We start from the raw sequence: 18,262 nt of genomic DNA, 5'->3' as shown, positions 1-18,262 counted from the left end.
CAGTTCTTGCGAGAGCTACCGCCGTGGGCACGGCGCGCAACACGGAGCGCTGCATGAAGCCGATGGAACAACGGGGCCGCAATGGACCCCCCCCCCCCCCCCCCCCCCCCCCCCCCCAGTCTGATGGCGACAAAAACGAACTAAGACACACGCAAACAATATTCCTACGGTACTTCAGACTATAGGAATAACCCTAGTTTCGCCCAAAAAGACCCTTTAAAGTTGTAAAATGCCGCTAAACCAGGCTGAAAGGTCCGGCCAAACGGCACCTCATACCTACGTGGGATAAAAAGAGACCTCGAAGATGGCGACCGTGGTGGCCGACGCCCGCGCACCTGGCGAGTGACGTAAAATAAATGTCAGCTATAAAAGTTTTTTTTAATTGGTTTGTATTTATGAGCTTTCGCAAGTGACTGAGAAACGAATTCGACGATTGAGAAGCTTCGATCTGGTATTAAAGTTAGGCTTTTATCCGGTTCAAGTATCGGTGTTACTATGACACATTCAACAAAGACTAAAGGCGAGAATTCGTGAAACTGGCAGGCACTATCGCCCGGGCGCATATTGTTAGGGCTCAGACGGTAGACCTTCTGGCAACGACGGTCACACCGGGTTGACAATATATGTATCAAAAGATAAAAGAAAAAACAAAACTATATTTCTTCATGACTGACGTCCACTTAGGCCTAATATTCACAAAATGTAGAAACATTAGTCTGGGCGTCTTTGGGGCGTATTTCTGCAAGAAGGCTTGCGACAGGAAACAAGATGTACTCCACTTTCATTTCATGAATTTCGCAGAAGAAATGACATTTGGCAAAGTGGTGCTGTGCCTCATCAGTATGCATACAGCAAATATTTTAGAAACATTCAAAGTCATAGCTATTTTAATAGTCCCTGTAATTATTCAAACAGGGGGACCAGTAGTTTAAAGATTTAAGTTGCTTGTGCCGTGCAGTTGGTGTGACTCCAAGTTCAGCTATCCCACGCTACTATATTTTTTTCTAAGCCATAAACTGCATGATCGTATTAAGGTTATGACATATCTTTTCAGAATGCCATGGAAACTACGTGCCTTGTCACACACAACCTTTCGAAAAAACGATAACCGTTGGAGGAGAATACAGAATTCGTGATGTGCTCCTGGCTTTAGAGCTTTCTGATCATTTTAGGGGCATAAATTTGGATTCTATCTTGCTGCAGGTAAGCAGCAAGATGGAATCGCAAACGCATAGGGTTCCAAAGGTACCGGATCGAGATGGTGGACATACCCAGGCAGCACCGAGTTCTGGGCCAAAACTTGGCTTGTGTCTGGCAGTTTAGGGCATTAAAAAGCCCGAAGAAGCCAAAGTAGTGCCAAACCTGACCTCCCTTGGCAACAGTCTGGGTATCTTGGCCCTAATTCACCAAACAAGTGCCAGACTTAGGCTTCGCTGCCGGGTAGTTCGGTTATTATCTGGCATCTTCGGGCCTAAATCGCCTAACAAATGCCAGATTTAGGCTTACTGCCCGTTAGTTCGGCAGATCTTTGGCATTTTTGGGCCAAAATCGCCAAACTAATGCCAAAGTTAGGCTTCACTTTTTGATAGTTCGGCCATCACCTGGCACATTCGGGCCAAAATCGCCACAGATGTGCCAGAGTTAGGCTTACTACCTTGTAGTTCGGCAGAGCTTTGGCATTTTTGGGCCAAAATCGCCAAACTAATGCCAAAGTTAGGCTTCACTTTTTGACACTTCGGCTGTCCCCAGGCACATTCGGGCCAAAATCGCCACAGATGTGCCAGAGTTAGGCTTACTACCTTGTGGTTCGGCAGAGCTTTGGCATTTTCGGGCCAAAATCGCCAAACTAATGCCAAAGTTAGGCTTCACTTTTTGACAGTTCGGCTGTCACCTAGCACATTCGGGCCAAAATCGCCACAGATGTGCCAGAGTTAGGCTTACTACCTTGTAGTTCGGTTGAGATCTGGCATCTTTGGGCCCAAGTCGCCAAGCGAGTGCCCAAGTTAGGCTTCGCTTCCCGATAGTTTGGCTGTGATCTGGCAGCGACGGGCCAAAGGTGCCAAACAAGTGCCAGAACTAGGCTTACTGCCTTGGAGTTCGGCTGATGAAATATTTGATGTACGCGGGTGGTCTTCATCTTAATTAAATAGAAATCAAGTTTTATTCGGCTGGCAACTTTGTCTTATTTTGGTTGTCTCTTGATTTCTGCAGTCCAAAGGTTGGCTGAATGTTTTGACGCGGCTGGAGCAGGCTTTGCAAACGCAAATTGTGCCAGATGTTTTACTCGCGCGTAAGTACACAAGCCAATATCGGGACGCGCCGTGAGGCTGGTTCGACATTATGGCGCGTTCACACCGGCGACGCGATCTAGTCGCGCCATAACTTTCATCGCAAAAGCGACCATCGCTGGCAAAAAGTGACGGGTTTTGAGCATTCGCTTGCTGACCCGACGTTTTGCGATGCACTCTAGTCGCGGTGAGGCCGAGCCAACCAACGGCGTTCGGAGCGAGAGTTTTTGAGACGCGACTCGCCAACGAAGGCATTGGACTCGCTCATCGCGCACGCCAAATTGACCGACTAATTACTTTTTCTTTTTTTTTTGCGATGCGATTTAGTTGGATCGCGCGACTGCTATCCCCGGTGTGAATCCGCCTTTACAGAAAGTGCTGTGCGCACGTCTCAACAAGATATATCATTATTGAGGGGTGTCCAAACAGGACACTACAAAACGCACGACTCCTACAAATCGTGAAAATTGAAGCGGACGCGCCCGCTTCAAGCCCGCTTCAATTTTCACGATTTGTCGGAGTCGTGTCCTGTTTGGACACCCCTTTAGGCGGCGCATTGCAAAAGAGAGCGTGGCTCTGTGCGTGTCTTGCATCGTGATTGAGCACTGTCAAATCCTAGCGATAACAAAGTGCGGAAACGACCGTGGGTCTATGGCGCGGTTCCCGCATCACACTTGGGGGATGAAAATGAAATCCCGGAAATTGTACTATTTTAGCGTGTTGATACTTTTTAAACATTAAAAAGTGGAGACACAAAAGGGACGATAAAGACAGGACAATCTTTGAACTTTAAAGGCCGCTGTACAAACGAGACGTTCTGCAGAGAAGAACCTTCTGTCCCGAAGCTGGGGGACGAGGAGGGCAAGGTCAAGCGTTGGATGAAAAGAGGTTTAGAGAATGGGATTAGCCTCGGGGCGAGCCATCCTCTCGAGAGGGAGTGGGGACGGAACAAAGCTGCCGTGGGGTTCCGGCTAAAAGGTGGAAGAAAGTTAAGCTTGTCAAACGGCGACCTCGGATCCGAGGACGGGCACGCCAGAGAATTTGAAAATAGCTGCTTGATTAGCCGGACGACCCAGTGCGGTCTACTGGTTCTAGAAGGTGACTCGGAAGAAGAAAACTCGTTTTGGTCGAAAACTCTAAAAGCATTCTGGACGTGAACTCTTGCCACAAATAAAAATAACACATGCATGAAAAACTGCGAAGGCACCTAAGCTTTCGCCTATGATGTGGGAATGCGTGAGCATTACAGGCAGAGTTATGTTGGCGCAACTTGCTATAAAGAAAGAAAAAAAAAGTTAAGTTGGCGCAACGGATAGCGCGCTAGTTTCACGATCAAGAGGGCCTAGCTTCGAAACCGGGCAGGGGATGGTTTTTTTTCTCGTGTTATTTTTTTTTTCGTTTTTTTTTGTTTGGTCACGTGACAAGAAAAATCACATGAACAGAATTTTTTTTTGGCCAAGTCACCAGAGGTTTTTTTTCTAATTTCTCCTTTTCTTCAGTCTTTCTTTCTTTCTTTCTTTCTTTCTTTTTCCTTTTTTTTTTTTTGGTTTACGCTTCCTATCGCAAAACACTATGCACCTATTTCGCGTTACATTGGCGTTAGCCAAATCGTTTTATTTATGGCAGGGAATTCTGCCGTACGTATCTTATGTTAATATTACCAACCCTGGATTTCGCCTAATTTGGGTTTACGCCCAAATTAGGCGTAAACGGTGGGAATGACGACGCCAAATTTGTGTTATAATTTCTTTGAGGTCTAAGGCCTCGTTATCCGTCGGTCTCTAAGATTGGCTCTTCAAGTATCTTTTGGGAAAGGGTTGACGACAGGCATTTTTAAGGAGCACGTGTGTCGACCAGAGTGAACATTGCTGAAGCGCCTCTAGTGTGATTTTGGCCGTAAATAACTGGAGGCCCCGGGCAAACCAACCCAATGGAGAAAAGTATCTACCTTTCTGGTTTCATAGAGAGTTATGAAAGTCAGAAGGGACGAATCCTACCGGCTTGCAAACGCAATCGTGTTGATAATAGCGCAAAGGAGTTTGTATGACTCTCTCTGGCGGTGCGCAGAGGGTAAAGGCACGGAGGTAATGTATGCTTTTGCCCAGTCACCTCGCGAACGGTTGGGTATTGGCTGCAGAGATCCATTTCGTCACGGCGGGAAGACAGAAATCAATCAGAGTACCGAAATTAGACGCTTGTGCTCGTTCTATAGCGCTTCTAAAAACCGTGCGATCACGGCTGTGTATCGTCAACATTGCATAAACTGCCGTTACTTGTACTCGTATTGCATCGTGAGGGAACGACTATGACTGGGTAAACAGAAATAGGGAGAATGGGTGCGTGTGATTTGTTGAAGTTCGAATCAACAAATCGAGCTTCAACGAATGCGATAGTATTGCATTCACTCAACCAGCTATATGAGTTTTCAGATCCTTCCAAGTATGCGATTCGTGTTCTGCCAGTGGTACCTCAGTTAGATTAAAAAACAAAATCCACGTTAAAAAAAAAAAAAATTACGGTGACTCGAGTTGCTCCCGCGCCGAATCATGTTTCACGTAAGCGTAATTTTGGGTTCGATGCACGACGAGGGGTCTTCAATTATAAAAATATTTTCATTACGATTATTTGCGGCGCTAAAAATTTGAAAGCCAAGCAGTGAAGACGATGGCGTTCTTATAAATATTATATACATTTTATTTTACACTGTGTGAATACGCTGCCGTCGTTATGTCCTTGAATTATTGGCTAGCTTGTGGCGGACAGGGAAGTCTTGCAGGACCATTATGATAGGACCTACACTAAACCTGCCGCGCTTCGAAAAATGTTAGTCCAATGCATACCAGCTTGTTCAAGGCGGGCGAAGCGTTACGCATCCGGCAAAGCGCATTAAATCGCTGCCCGCGACGTTTTTTTTTTTTTTTTATTTATTTATTTATTTAATCATTTTTTTATTATTTTTTTTTTTTTTGTGCAGCGAGATAATCTTTAGTCAAGCAGCACGCCCCCTCTACGGCGGGTTATGCCGGATTAACGGAGGCGTCTCCTAATCCATTCTCCGCGTTGGCCCCTTGGGGGAGGGCGGTGAAGGGAGTAAAGGAGGGCAGGAGAGGAGGAAACGCAAAAAAAGTGGAAAGAGCGAACTTTATTTTCGGCTTCAACCTCGAAACCCGCCCGCTCCGTGGGAGTACCGGAAAGAGAAATCTTGGCGGAAGGAGAGGAAGCGAAGGAAGTGTACGCGATCCCCCTGTCCTGCGGGACCAGGTACATCGGGCAAACGGGGCGATGCCTCAACGACCGACTCCGAGAACATCAAATGAACGCCGAAAGAGCTGCTTCGGAGTCCAAGCACCCGATCGTCATTCACGGGAGAAAATGTCCCGGTTGCGCTCCTAATTTATGTAATAACAAAAACGGCTTGACATAACAAAAATAACAATTTAATTAAACGTTGCGCCTCCAATGCGGGAGGCATCTTCAGTAGAGCACAGAGCGAGTGAGAGTCGCACAAAAAAGTTCGGCTATTTAGGCATAAAGTTTGTGTACACGTCCGGCAGGAGGCCACGGTTCTTGTTTACCAGCGATGAATCACTTCCGCGTTTGTCGTTCTGGATGAACCAAGATTCCAGCAGCTTCCTCGGTTCCCACCTTTTATCCCCCTCCAAGGTCGATGCCTTGTCAATGTCAAATTGGTGTCCTGACGTCCATGCGGGTCGACGAGTTCGGACTTGAAGCCGAACGCTGACAGGCTAGGCAAGGCGACAAGGTCACCGGCAGAAGCGGCCTTTCCTTTTATGCGTTGTTGATGCCCCTTCGACCTCGCCTTTTGCAAATCCTCCCCACCTGGTTTTGCGTCTTCGTGTGGCTGTCAGCGAGCTTGACAGCCGCTTTAAGCAAATCAAAAGGATGAAGCGAAACGCGTGACTCAGCGTGACCTCTCTACATAGGACGCGTAGGACAAAAACGTTTGGACAAAAATTTGTCACGTGACTTTCTCTGTCACGCTGATGGGATCTCCGGGGCTGTCGTTTTCGCCGTTTGCCTAGTTATAGAAATAAGCAGGCCACGTAGGTCCGGTTTTCGAACTGGGCTCTTCAGTGTTCTGTTGCTTTCGTGCGTTGCAGACGCGGCCGTGTTTTTTCGTCGTAAACGGTGGAAATACGTCCATGCCAATTTTTCGGTAACAGTCATTTTTTGCACCGGAGTTCGTGGAATACTTGTGATGTGTTTGTTGGACACGCTTCGACAAAAACTGCTCTTCGCCGACGACGAGACGTCAGTTGAATGTGCGCAACCTTCTTCCTCGAATGTGTTTGTGGGGTGCCTGAGTTGGATTATGCATCTATCAAGGATTACATGATATCGCTCTTTTATTAGTAAGTGCACTGCAAGCATGATTCTGATAGTCGCCCTGCTTTCCTTTCATTCTCCGCGGTTTTACGTGTGATGAGTTTTGCTTGGCATGAGGACAGTGTTAATTGTATTTTATAATTTGCTTTTCGTTTCACAAAGAAGTGTGACCTTGTAAATATGTTGAGAATACACTGTGTGTAATGATAGTTGTTTAATAAACTTCTGGGAGCGATCGAAAAAATTTGTTTGTCCGTGTAAGTGATTGGATATGCAACAAATGACATGCAACGTACACATACTTGCACGACGCTCGGCCAATACGAAGCAGACGCATCGTAGAGTTTTCGCACAATATTACGTGAACGCTAGGCCGGGGCGAAACAGCTGTGCGGCAATACCTGCCGGGTATCAAACGGTGGTGCAAAACTGGACAGTTGAGCGATATTGGAACCGACTTTCGGCCGGCACTGGCACGATACTGCAAAGTATTGCCGTGCTGCTTGGGAACGGAGGTGATGATATCTTACTATCGTGCTTCCAACGCTTATTTATTTTATTTCTCTTCTGGGACGCGTAAAAGAGCACTTCTGTGACACACCAGAGATATTCGAAACTTGGGCTGGCCTCTCGGCTTTCTTTACCGCTTTTGGCACTTACTTGGCACTTCAGTGGGTAGCCAGGAAAGAACCAAACTTCGGCATGCCCCGAATCGACCAATTAAGATTTACTGCGGCAGTTATGGCTCAAGTCTGGCACTTACTTTGGCACAACTGTGGCGGACCAGAGAAAAGCCAAACTCGGCGAGGCTGAAATACCGAAATTAGGCGTTGCTTTGGTAGTTATGGCTCAAGTATGGCACACTTCGGCACTCCTGTGGCGTATCAGAGAAACGCCAAAATTTGGCGTGTCCGAAATACCCAAATTAGGCGTTGCTCTGGCAGTTATGGCTGAATTATTGCATCAACTTTGGCGCTCCTCTGGCGGACCAGAGAAACGCCAAACCTTAGCACGTCCCAAATACCGAAATGAGGCGTTGCTCTGGCAGCTATGGCTGAAGTATGGCACCAACTTTGGCGCTCCTCTGGCGGACCCGAGAAACGCCAAACCTTGGCATGCCCCGAATTCCCGGTTTAGGTTTTACTATGGCAGTTATGGCTCAAATCTGGCACCAACTTTAGCGCTCCTCTGGTGGAGTGTGCCCCATACTGTCGTGAAGTGCAAGGCGCAGTGCCTATCTGGCAAGGTGGCGTCCCCGAAGCAAAAACCCCGCAACGTGAAAGTTTCGAGGACGGGGACCGTCAAGCATGACGAGTTCACACAGAACGCCATTCGCATGAAGGTGCATCGCAAGTACTCCGAGAGGGAGATTCCTACACTTGACAGCTATTTCAAAATAAACTGTACAGGCCACAACTATTGTCGATTAATGTCTTATTATTAATTTTGAGGCAAGGCTGCTATCAGGGCGATTCCTCATTCCACGCTGCACGAAAGAAAAATATAACTCGGTGCTGGAGGCAAATTACACTTGCAAACCAGCAGAGCAGATGGTAGAAACCCGGCCTCTCGGCGACTTATAAATAAAAAGCAAGAAGAAAGGAGGAATTGAAATATGCTCTTCGGCAATGCGCACAATCTTGCACGAATAGTATGTCTAAAAAAGAAAGTGGGTTCGAACCATGGCCACCGAGACGTCAGTATCGCCAGAGCATCGCCTTCAACCATTCGTCCACGAAACGCACGGAGTAACACATTTTTTTTTCTATTCTATGCGCACCACTTTAGCACCTTTGACAGCGTTGGACGCTATGTATGAAACGGAGTATAAGAAACCCTATTGTCTGGTACAGAGACCATTTATGAATGCTTGGGTGTTTATACAATGCACTACACATTTAAAAAAGAACAAAAAAAAACATTGGGTGTTTAAACGTTGTACTACCCTTTTTTTCAAAAGAAAAAAGCAACAACGTCACTAAAAAAACACATTTCAGAAGAAAACGTTAAGGAAAGGGAATGTACAGTCTCCGGCGATATGAAAGACCCACTGGGAGCGTGTGGCCGAGGCGGTGGCTGGCGGGGCGCTGCGAGCGCTCCGGGCAATTCCATTCTGCTTCGAGGGGAGGACGCTCACTCGGGACTCAGCACAAACTGATAAGCACGCGCTTTAGCTGAGCCCCAAGTGAGCGACCTCCCCTCGAAGCAGAATGGAATTGCCCGGAGCGCTAGCAGCGCCCCCGCCAGCCACCGCCTCGGCCACACGCCCCCAGTGGGTCTTTCATATCGCCGGAGACTGTACCATTATGTTCAGTGAAGTTCGGTGACAAGACTCGGGACTCGAGCAGGAATGCCGTTATCCTTGGTGTGACCCCATGAGACTGTCTTGCTGCCTCTGCTGGGGCTTATCTAACTGAAGTACCTGTACGAAGAGTAGAACACATGTGCATAACACTCATTATTCACAAGAAAATGTGTCAACGTCCAAAATGGCCCATGGAGAAAATTATGCGAGGAATTTTTTTCGGGCGCGTTGGCCGAGTCACCTCTCGTGGCCAATGTGTTTCATTGCAATTTTAATTGTAGTGAAGAGTTATAGGCTATATTACGAACAAAGTGCAATTTGATTTTGTAGGAAACTATAACACACAAAAGGACACACTAATACAGTATGTTGAGGTACCTCTAAACAAACTCCAGGGTTTCATGGCGCCTCCTTCAGATACATGATGTTGAACATGAAATATGTGCACCAAGGAGTGAGCAAACTGCGACTTCAGATTTGTCTCTAACACCAGCGACAAGTCAACAAGGAGTGCAATGTGTAGAAGGTCGTTTAGAAGTGTGCCAAGATGAAAGAGCAAGATGTAACGATATCAGAATAAGATCACACCAAAGAGGTACTACTGTAGTAAGACAATCTATGATGTAGAGACAGTAATCTGCAGTCAACCGACGTACGGCCGCGATTTACTTGCGTTGACTGAGGTGAAACACGGCCAAAAAAAATAATTTGAAAACGCGTTCTTTTTTTTTTACATTATTTGTTGAGCGAAGCCGGTAGCAGAGCAGCTGGGCGGCGTCACGAAAATCCGACTGACTCGCTAGCTTTTCTCAACTCCGTTCGGCGTCAGTCGGCATCACAGATCAGTGGTCGGCACTGATAGTCTACTAGGGAAGAAAAAAAGTACGAGCTCGGAGCCCAGCGTCGATCGCGACTTTCGTAAAGAGAAGCTCCGGTAACACTTCGGCCACTCGTCAGCTGTAAAAAACGCCTTTTCGAACTCGCCCGCGAATCCAACACGTCGAACGCTTTGCGCCTGCAAGCACGCTGAGAGCCAGGGGGCTGGAGGTTGAAAATCCGAAAGAGACGAGGCGATGTTTTCTACGTGTATTTCTCACATGAGATAACAAGATAACAAGATACCGAAGCTAGCCGAGTGTGAACACTGACTTACGTTACATCAGAGTACACGCAGTTGAAATGACGCCTGCAACGGAGCACAGCCAGACGCTTTCAACTGGGGACACATGCGTTCAAATAAGCTGCGATTTCAAAACATCATGTCTCCTTTCTGCCCTTCAGTGTTCACTTTGATCTGCGTATACCAAAGCACCCAATGCTGCAAGTAATAAAGTCGTCTATACGCACCGTTCGAAGCGATTGAAAGTGCGTTGGTTTCCCTAGGAGCCCACAAGCAAAGTGCGCGGCGAACTTGACGAACTGTCACCTTGTCATATGTTGGTCCCGCCGTCCCGCCGGTTTGGCGCGGTCGCGGTCGCGGTCGCTGCGCAGTGCGCAGTTCGCGATCTCGGCAGCTCGGCCAGGCTTGGCTGGGCCGCTGGGCTCGGCTCGGCCGCTCGTGTGGCTCGATGGCTTGCACGGTTGGCTACAGCGAGCCTGCGCAGCGCTCGAGCGTTTGCGCGCGCGGGTTGACGATGGAAACTTTTCTCATAAAACGAGTCTGTAACGTATCGTTTGATGGCGCAAATGCACGTATTTTTCACGTCGTTTTATTACAGTGTGTGAATCTCGCGAAACAGGCGACGAAGAATGGTGGGTAAAATGTGCTCGCATGTCGTCGTGGACTTTTTGTACGACGTAGGATTACCCAGAAAGGTGGGTCAATATCGATAAATGTGCGCGTAAGAAGCAACTACATGCACGTGACCTGTGAAGCCTATTAACCCTCATTATTTTATCGTGCGAATAGACATTGTCACGTATCGCGTTCGATTTCGGTTCCAACATCGGTAACCCTAACTTTTGTTGCATTACAGCTGCAATAAACATTTGTTTGAAAGCTATCACTACAATAAGCACGTCGTTATTGGGCTTTCTCATTGAAAGGTGGGTCGCGGGTGTTCCAGCTAGTTATTCTGAATGGTTTGGTGGTTGTCTAGCATTTCAAGCGCGCGAGCCTGTGTGCCGTACGTGCCAACAGCCGTACGTACTTGCGCTTTCGATCAATGGGAATGTGTTTGCAACGCGGAACGTTTCTGTTTCTGTGTGCATCCGTCTCCAATGTCGTTCTCTCTCGTATTGCCGTGTGGTAACTCCTGCTGTTTTACGATATCATTCACGCGATGTATACCGATAATGTTGCTTCTCGGACGATGAATATTGTGTTACGTTTCCTCTTAGTCTGCGGTATATGCCGTCATAATTCATATTGGTAACTTCGAAATCGTTCTGAGATTTATCCACGCGATATTGTATTCTCTTTTGGGCCCGTGATCGACGATCGATATTTATATATCGTGTGGCCGCACAGTATGTCCATGTCGGTTACCAATATGCAAGCGGTTTTGAATTCTATTCCAATAACCGTAAGTTCTGACGGGACATTGTGCTCCGATATCGTGTTGTATACCAATAACCGCAAGTTATATCGGGATATAGTGCTCCAATATCCTGTTGTATTGCAATAACCGCATACTATATCGGGATATTGTGCTCTGATATGAATTCCCATCGTGAGCATTGGGTTAATCGGATAACAATAGGTTTTTATTGGTTTCCACCAACTTCATTGGAATACAATATTTCCAATAAGCAGGGTTCATATTGGCCTTCTTCAATAGGGATGAATAATAAAATCAGTATCATCAGGTGTCCTCCTTGTCAGGGAATTCGGGGTGTTCCAGTAGGCGAGCAGAAAGTCGTCTACTCGCTGATGCAGAGTTCGGGGCCTTTGCTCGAAGCTATTGTGAAGCACCTGTCTGAGGATTGTAGCTTTCGGGGTTTGCACTATCCGTTCGGCTGCTCCGTTTGACGCTGCGTGATATGGCGGGGTGCGTGTGTGCCGAATCCCATGCTTACGCGTGAACTCTGCGAACTCCTGAGAGGTAAACTGCGGGCCATTGACGGTAACTAGCTCTTCTGGAAATCCATTGGCTGCGAAAATACCCCTAAGGATTTCGACGGTTTTTGTTGTCGTTGTGCTACCAAAACATTTTACTTCAATCCATTTTTAATAGGAATCGATCAGCACAAAGAGGTTCGGCCCTTCCTTGACGGCGAAGTCGACGTGGACCTGCTGCCAGACACGTGATGGATACGTCCAAGGGTGTAAAGGTCGTGGGGTCTTGGCTGGCCTGGTTGTCTGACAGACTTGGCACTGACGAACTATCGTCTCAATCTCCTTGTCTATAGACAGTCACCATAGGTATGACCTTGCAGCCATCTTCATTAGTTGCATTCCCGGATGTTCTTCGCTCAGTAACGCTAATAGTTGTTGCTGAAGCGCATCGGGAATGATGAATCTTTGACCCGATGTCAGGAAGCTTTGCTCGTGTGACAACTCATTCCGCCAAATGTAGAAGGGTTGCAATTTGCTGTCGCAGGTTGCCGGCCATCCAGATACCGTAATACGCACGACCTCCGCTAGAATGCCGCCCCACTTGGTCCACTTGGCCACTTGGCTTTCAGTGAGCGTTTTGATTCGAGCACGGCGAGACACTGTTCGTGGTCGTCGATCTGCTTCGTCATTGGCAGGGGTAATCTTGACAGTGCGTCCGCTACTTCCATGTCCTTCCCTTTCCTGTAGTGCTGAGTGTACTTGTATGCTGCTAAGGTGATGGCCCTGCGCACATCCTCGCAGCCGCGAGTGAAGGAATTGGCTTGTCCGAGCCCAAGATGCCCAACAGTGGCTGATGATCGGTGTCAAGCGCGAATTCCTGGCCGTTCATGTATCTGTGAAAACGACTGAGGGCAAGAATTATTGCTAGCGCTTCCTTTTCGAGTTTAGCGTATTTGCGCTCTGCTGTAGTGAGGGTACGCGAAGCAAAAGCGACAGGCTTCTGCGATCCGCTCGCTTTACTGAAATCATATTTACAGCGTAGGAAACGGTGTGATATTATTGATGGTAATTGCTCTTCTTTTCGAAATATACAGCAAGGCGTGCCGCTAGGAAATATATTAGGACCTCTTTTGCTTAATGTCTTCATCAAAAATTTGTGAACGTTGACAATGAAACGCAGTTTATTATTTAGGCAGACGACACAAGCCTCTTCGTCTTCGGTGATGATCCTGCTGTAGTAAAGCAGAGCAAACTGCGGTCTAAGCAAGTTTTTTATGCGCTGTGAGGTAAATTGCCTCAACGTAAACGCAGCAAAATTCAAGACTATTTCATTCAGGGTTAAATATAAGCCAATCGTGGTAAATCATCCAGTCCAGGTTGGCGTTTGGGCGATTGAACTAGGAAATAAACATGAAAGATAAGGTGCATGTTTTTTTTCAAAGCACTTCACACATGTCAACAATCTATTTGGTTAACTTTCCGAACTGTCGGTATTGTCGTTTTGACCCCCCCCCCCCCCAACCCCTTCATTAAGCTACAAATTTACCATGACGAAAAAATTCCTTGGAGAAGGGGAACAAGAGGGACAAAGGACAAACACAAATCTCCAAACGCAGCTAGGTGACTGGTGCGCGACCGAAAAGATCCGCCTGGTCCGTGTATCGAACCCGGGAACTCTTCATTACAGATGGAGCGCTCTACCAACTGAGCTAACCAGGGGTTAGTCGTCAGTAGAGCAAACGGGATTTACCAGCTGCCACCAGTCTAACACCAACAAGAATGAAGCTTGCCAATTAAGGTTATTATTATAATGCAATTAAATGCAAAGGTGCAATGGAGAGGTTTATAATGCAATTAAATGCAAATGCAATGGAGAGGTCCCGGGTTCGATACACGGACCAGGCGCATCTTTTCGGTCGCGCACCAGTCACCTAGCTGCGTTTGGAGATTTGTGTCTGTCCTTTGTCCCTCTTGTTCCCCTTCTCCAGGGATATTTTTCGTCATTCTTGTCCAGTTCGTTGTACCTTGCATTTAATTGCGTTATAATCATAACCTTATATTGCAAGCTTCACCCTTGTTAGTGTTAGGCTGGTGGCAGCTGATAAAACCCGTTTGCTCTACTGACGTCTAACCCCTGGTTAGCTCAGTTGGTAGAGCGCTCCATCTGTAATGGAGAGGTCGCAGGTCCGATACACGGACCTGGCGGATCTTTTCGGTCGCGCACCAGTCACCTAGCTGCGTTTGAAGATTTGTGTCTGTCCTTTGTCCCTCTTGTTCCCCTTCTCCGGGGATTTTTTTCGTCATTCTTGTCCAGTTCGCTTGAACCTTTGCGTTTAATTGCATTTTAATCATTACCTTAAATTGCAAACTTCACCCTTGTTGGTGTAAGACTGGTGGCACCTGATAAAACCCGTTTGTTCTACTGACGTCTAACCCCTGGTTAGCTCAGTTGGTAGAGCGCTCCACCTGTAATGGAGAGGACCCGGGTTCGATACACGGACCGGCGGATCTTTTCGGTCGCGCACCAGTCACCTAGCTGCGTTTGGAGATTTGTGTCTGTCCTTTGTCCCTCTTGTTCCCCTTCTCCAGGGATATTTTTCGTCATTCTTGTCCAGTTCGTTGCACCTTTGCATTTAATTGCATTATAATCATAACCTTAAATTGCAAGCTTCACCCCTGTTGGTGTTAGGCTGGTGCCAGCTGATAAAACCCGTTTTCTCTACTGACGTCTAAACCCTGGTTAGCTCAGTTGGTAGAGCGCTCCACCTGTAATGGAGAGGTCGCGGGTTCGATGCACGGACCAGCCAGATCTTTTCGGTCGCGCACCAGTCACCTAGCTGCGTTTGGAGATTTGTGTCTGTCCTTTGACCCTCTTGTTCCCCTTCTCCAGGGATTTTTTTCGTCATTCTTGTCCAGTTCGCTTGAACCTTTGCATTTAATTGCATTATAACCCTATTGAAAAAGGCCAATATGAACTCGGCTTATTGGAAATATTGTATTCCAATGAAGATGATGGAAACCAATAAAAACTTATTGTTATCCGATTAACCCAATACGCACGATGGGAATTCATATCGGAGCACAATATCCCGATATAGTATGCGGTTATTGGTATACAACAGGACATTGGAGCACAATATCCCGATATAACTTGCGGTTATTGGTATACAACACGATATCGGAGCACAATATCCCGATAGAACTTACGGTTATTGGAATAGAATACGACGTCGCGTGCATATTGGTGACCGACATGGACATACTGTACGGCCACACGATATACAAATATCGGTCGTCAATCATGGGACCAAAGGAGAACACAATATGATATCGCGTGCATATATCTCAGAACGCGGATACCAAGTTACCAACATGAATTACGTTGGCATATCCACACGGCAATACGCGAGAAATATATTGGGTGTGGAATCACACATAACATGAACGTTCTGCGTTGCGAACATATTCACATTGATCGACAGTGCAAGTATGTACAGCTGTTAGTACGACACACAGTACACACAGCCTCACGCGCTTAAAATGCTAGACAACCACCAAACCATTCAGAATAACTAGCCGGAACACCCGCCGCGACCTACCTTTTAATGAGAAAGACCAATAACGACGTGCTCATTGGAGTGATCGTTTTCCAACAAATGTTTATTGCAGTTGTAATGCAACAAAAGTTGATCGCCAAACGATAAACCCAACGTACCGGGATACAATTAGATGTTGCAACACAACATCGCAATACAAGAAACTATCGGTTTCGGTACACAACCACCACATCGAATACGATGTGAGAAATACAACATCAAACACGATATACTATTCGAAGTTACCGGTGTTGGGACCGAAATCGAACGCGATACGTGACAATGTCGGTTCGCACGATAAAATAATGACGGTGAATAGGTTTGACAGGTCACGTGCAAGTAGTTGCTTCTTACGCGCACATTTATCGATACTGACCCACCTTTCTGTGTAATCCTACGTGGTACACAAAATCCACGACGACATGCGAGCACATTTCACCCAGCACTTTTCGTCGCCTGTTTCGCGAGATTCACACACTGTACAAAAAAGGACGTGAAAAATACGTGCATATGCGCCATCAAACGATACGTTACAGCCTCGTTTTTCGAGAAAATTAGTTTCCATCGCCAACCCGCGCGCGCGCGCAAGCTCGCGTTCCGGAAGCAGTTTGAACTTCGAACTGTTCAAACTTCAAAGGGAGCGAGCCCGGCCGCCCGGCGAGCCCGCGCCGCCCGCGCCCCGCGCTGAGAGAGTTGCCAAGCCGAGCATGCGCAGGCGCAGTGCGCAGCGGGCGGGCGTCGGTTGCGCGACCGGGCGACCCAGCCGGCGCCGTCGCCGCCGTCGCGCTGGTCGCGCTGGTCGCGCTGCCGGCGTGATTGGCATTCGTCGCACTCTGTGCTCGTGGGCATCGAGCGAAACCTACACACTTTGAATTGCTTCGAAAGGTACGTATACACGACTCTATTACTTGCAGCATTGAGTGCTTTGGTGTACGCGGATCAAAGTAAGCACCGAAGAGCCGAAGGACAGAAAGGAGACGTGAAGTTTTTAAGTCGCGGCCTTTTTGAACGCATGTGTCCCCTGTTGAAAGCCTTTAGCTGTGCTCTGTTACAGGCGTCATTTCGGCTGCGTGTGCTCCAATGTAACGTCAGTCACTGTTCACACTCGGCTAGCTTTGCCAGTTTGTTATCTCATGTGCGAAATGGACGTAGAAACCAGCGCCGCGTCTCTTTCGGATACTCAGCCTCCAGCCCCCTTCCTTCCGGCGTGCTTTCTGCCGCGACCGTTCGGCGCAATGGATTCGCAGGCGCGTCAGGCTCGTTCGAAGCTGGTTCGAAGAGGCGTTGTTTGAAGCTGGCGAGTCGCCGAAGTGTTACCGGAGCTTCTCTTTAGGAAAGTCGCAATCGACGCTCGGCGGCTCGGCTCTGAGCTCGTACTTTTCTCCTCCCGGGTAGACCATGAGTGCCGATGAACGAATTTGAAAAACGCTAGCGAGTGACTTTGTGACGCCGCCCAACTGTCCTTCTATCAACGGTGCAAAGCAAATAATGTACAGAAAAAAAAACGCGTTTTTTTATATTTTGTTGGCCATGTTTCGCCTCAACGCAAAGTGAATCGCGGCTGTACGTCGGTTGACTCATTACTGTGCCTAGATTGTAACGGAACCTTTTTGGTGTGATCTTATTCTGATATCGTTATATCTCGCCTTTTCATCTTGGCTGCACACCTCTAGACGACATTCTACACATTGCACTCCTTGTCGACATGTCGCTTGTGCTTGAGACTAATTGGAAGTCACTGTTTGCTCACTCCTTGGTGCACATAGTTTATGTTCAACATCAGTTATCTGAAGGAGGCTCCATAAAACCCTGGAATTTGTTTAGAGGTAGCTCTAAATACTTAGGGTTGTTTGTTTTTTCGGGTTTTATATTTTTTTAAATTCGGGGGGGGGGGGGGGGGGGGGGGGGTAAAACTCGGGTGCTATCTCTCAGCTGATAATCGGGGAGAAATCGGGTTTTTTGTGGGAACATTCCGAAATTCGGGTTTTTTGGGGTTGAATTTACAAATGTACTCAGTAAAAGATACAATTTTTTTTATTATTTAAGGGTATTACAAGCTACGTAACGCTAACACGTTAAAATTAGGGGTCTGTTTCAAGCTGGTAATCGGGGGACATCAGGGTTTTCTAGCTCCGATTGCGGTCTGTCGCTTCAAGGGAAGCATCGCCCACGGAATCCTCCTCTCCCTCAGATGTCAACAAAAACCCCGACCGTTCGAGGGATGGTTATCTTCGAGCAGATATTTCGCTATGCAATAAACCTGTTAAGTTATTCCGATCTGTTTATGCAACTGACAGACTCGAACATTCTTCGTGTGAAAGGTCGGACGCCACGGAGATGGCCATGCTACCCCAGAGATCTTGCTGGGCGTCGACACCTAAGAGCGGTCGAAAGGGTATTGATAGTGCATTTCATTAGCTGCATGTATCAGGGTCAAAGCTACATGGCGTGCCGAGGTGGTTCCACCTGCACAGCGGGGGGACGGAAATGTCCCTCCGAGGCCCCAACGCCTATTGTCGCTTTTCCTCAGCCGGCCTCCGTAAAATAGCACGGTGAGTTGGGCGGTTGGTTGAGAGCGGTGTAGGGGGGGGAGGCGTCCGCAGTGCTGCACGCAGTTTGCGAAATGAACTATAGGTCACTGTTCTCCCGAGGTCAGGTAGATAGCGTGTGTGCAACGCGAACTCCATGCAGAGTAAAAAGAAATAGGTTGGTTATGTGGTTTTAGAAT

This window comes from Ixodes scapularis, unplaced genomic scaffold (genome assembly GCF_016920785.2).
Source record: "Ixodes scapularis isolate PalLabHiFi unplaced genomic scaffold, ASM1692078v2 PGA_scaffold8__174_contigs__length_109621045, whole genome shotgun sequence".
NCBI lineage: Eukaryota > Metazoa > Arthropoda > Arachnida > Ixodida > Ixodidae > Ixodes > Ixodes scapularis.
Note: the sequence above shows the minus strand (reverse complement) of the source record.